The 3,100-nt window shown below is 41.2% G+C and overlaps 1 pseudogene; it reads left to right on the top strand.

The window, feature by feature from the left end:
* Positions 1-511: 511 nt before the first annotated feature.
* On the top strand, positions 512-2,119 carry LOC149125382 (small ribosomal subunit protein eS6 pseudogene; annotated as a pseudogene).
* The last annotated feature ends 981 nt before the right edge of the window (positions 2,120-3,100 follow it).

The following is a 3,100-nucleotide window of genomic DNA, read 5'->3' as shown; positions in this document are numbered from 1 at the left end:
TGTGGGAACTGTCAAGGACTGAAATGCTTTTCTGTCTCAATCTAGCATGAAAAATATTGGAAAAGTACCCATATCTCCCTCCTCTGAATGCTGTACCTCTTCCTCTATGCCAAGGAAAATGAAACCTCAGAGTGATAAACCCTTTCTGACAGGGGCTGAGGTTTGTGTGAACAAGCAGAAAACTCTAATCCAGGCTTGACTGTGCTCAAATTATAAACACGAAGTCAATGTGCCATTGTAATGTGGAGATCAGGTTAATAAAGGTTATTTCTAATCACCTAAGCATTTATCTGTGATATACTGGATCAATTGTGTGTGTGTGTGTGTACTTGACAATAAGCAATGTTCATCAAGTCAAATTGATTATTTACATTCTCTCCCAAAGTGTATAATTCATGTCATTTTCATTCAACGTTTCTCCACTTCTCATGCTGCCACATTTAATGTGATTTCCTGCTGATGGGCACTTAGGATGAGTATTCTGGCCTCTTTTCTCTGGCGCCTCCAAGGCGGTCAGCTGCTTCAAAATGAAGCTGAATATCTCCTTCCCAGCCACTGGCTGCCAGAAACTCATCGAAGTGGGCAATGAACGTAAATTTCGTACTTTCTATGAGAAGCGTATGGCCACAGAAGTTGCTGCTGACGCTCTGGCTCTGGGTGAAGAATGGAAGGGTTGTGTGGTCCGGATCAGTGGTGGGAATGACAAACAAGGTTTTCCCCTGAAGCAAGGTGTCCTGACCCATAGGTGGGTCTGCCTTCTGCTGAGTAAGGGGCATTCCTGTTACAGACCAAGGAAAACTGGAGAAAGAAAGCACAAATCAGTTCGAGGCTGCATTGTTGATGCCAATTTGAGTGTTCTCAACTTGGTTATTGTAAAAAAATGAGAGAAAGATATTCCTTGATTGACTGATACCATGGTGCCTCGTCACCTGGGTTCTAAAAGAGCCAGCACAATTCGTAAACTTTTCAATCTCTCTAAAGAAGATGATGTATGCCAGTATGTTTTAAGAAAGCCCTTAAACAAAGAAGGTAAGAAACCTAGGACCAAAGCACCCAAGATCCAGCGTCTGGTTACTCCACGTGTCCTGCAACACAAACGCCGGCGAATTGCTCTGAAGAAACAGCGCACTAAGAACAAGGAGGAGGCTGCAGAATATGCTAAACCCTTGGCCAAGAGAATGAAGGAGGCCAAAGAAAAACGCCAGGAACAGATTGCCAAGAGACGTAGGCTGTCTTCTCTGAAAGCATCTACTTCTAAATCTGAGTCCAGTCAAAAATAAGGTTTAATAACACAAATAAATAAGATTGTGTTTCAGGAAAAAAAAAAAAAGGATGAGTATTCTGTGATGTGTGGAATAAAGATACACAGCCCTGGCTGACTCTTTTAAGCTAATACAGCCTCTTCACATTATCCCTGGACAGACTCAGAGCCTGGCACCTGGCACCTGGCACCTGGCACCTAGGTTGCAAGACTGTACCTGGGCACAAGTTCCACCAGAAGCACATGTATATCTTTTCCCAGTTCTGCCCTGTCCAGGAGGTGGGAGCCTTAGAGGAAGATGGTAACCAGAACTGTAGGGTTCTTCTAAGGCACACACCTACGCTAACACATAAGCCTGCATTAAATTTAGGCAGGTGTCCCAAATTGTACATCTCTTCCCTCTCTTATTCCTACTCTTATGTTTAACAGGGATCACATTTCAGTTAATTTTCAACACTTAAGAATAACTGTGTATTAATCACAGAATTAAACCAGTCATATTAAGTAGAACAGACAAAAAAAACTAGTAAGAGGGATAATGTGTTAAGTTGTACAATTTGGGACATGCTCAAGCTGACTTGCCCCAAATGGTAGAGTTAGAAACATACCAGGGGACTCCAATTTAATCCCATCAAGGTGGCATGTACCAATGCCATCTCACTAGTCCAAGTGATCAATTTCAGTTCACAATTGATCATAATGAAAGGACTAAGAGTCAAAGGGACCACATAAACAAGTCTAGTACCTACTAATACTAACCGATAGAATAAAGGGGAGAGTGATCCAACATGGGAAGCGAGATACTCAGCAGACTCATAGAATGGCAGATGTCCTAAACAGCACTCTGGCCTCAGAATCAGCCCTAATGGCATTCCGATCTGGCTGAAAAGCCCATGAGAGTATTTCAGGCATGGAAAGCCAAGACACTCTGGCAAAAAAAAAAAAAAAAAAAAAAAAAAAACTAAATGAAAGATCTCTGTGCGTGAGATCCCAGTGGAAAGAACAGGTCTTCAAAGAAGGAGGTACCTTTCTCTGAAGGGAGGAGAGAACCTCCACTTTGACTATGACCTTGTCTAAACAAGATAAGAGTCGGAGAACTCAAGGGGCTTCCATAGCCTTGGAAACTCATGACTGGTGCATAGGGAGATTACTGATGCCATAAACAGGAGTGTCAATTTGTAAAGTCAACAACAGGAGTCACTGTGCACTTACTCCTCATGTAGGATCTCTGTCCTTAATGTGCTGTACATTGAGACTTAATGCTATAACGAGTACTCAAACAGTATATTTCCCTTTGTGTTTCTATGGGGGTGCAAACTGTTGAAATCTTTACTCAGTGTATACTAAACTGATCTTCTGTAAAAAAAAAAAAAAAGAAGAAATTATCAATTCCCAACTTGACTCTCACTGGGATTAAACATGACAATAGGTCTGATCTGATTTCATCATCATCATTTAAAAAATCATCTATTATTTTTCACTTTCTGTTTGTGTGGGAGCAAACTGTTGAAATCTTTACTTAATGTATGCTAAACTGATTTTCTGTATATAAAGAGAATCGAAAATGAATCCTCATGTGAATGGAAGGGGAGAGGGAGTGGGAAAGGGGAGGGTTGCGGGTGGGAGGGACGTTATGGGGGGGGGAAGCCATTGTAATCCATAAGCCGTACTTTGGAAATTTATATTCATTAAATAAAAGTTAAAAAAAAATAGGCAGGTGTCAATCTATTCTTCCATTTACACAGTTTTGCTTCACTCACTCAACTTGCATTTTGCATGTCTCCGAATCCTATTCAGGTTTCTGACCATTCACTTTGCTGTTTCTTCTTTATTTCCTAA

The sequence above is a fragment of the Oryctolagus cuniculus genome, chromosome 7, assembly GCF_051225735.1.
Source record: "Oryctolagus cuniculus isolate XC-2025 breed Fujian yellow rabbit chromosome 7, ASM5122573v1, whole genome shotgun sequence".
NCBI lineage: Eukaryota > Metazoa > Chordata > Mammalia > Lagomorpha > Leporidae > Oryctolagus > Oryctolagus cuniculus.
Note: the sequence above shows the minus strand (reverse complement) of the source record. Positions and strands in the feature narration are given on the sequence as shown.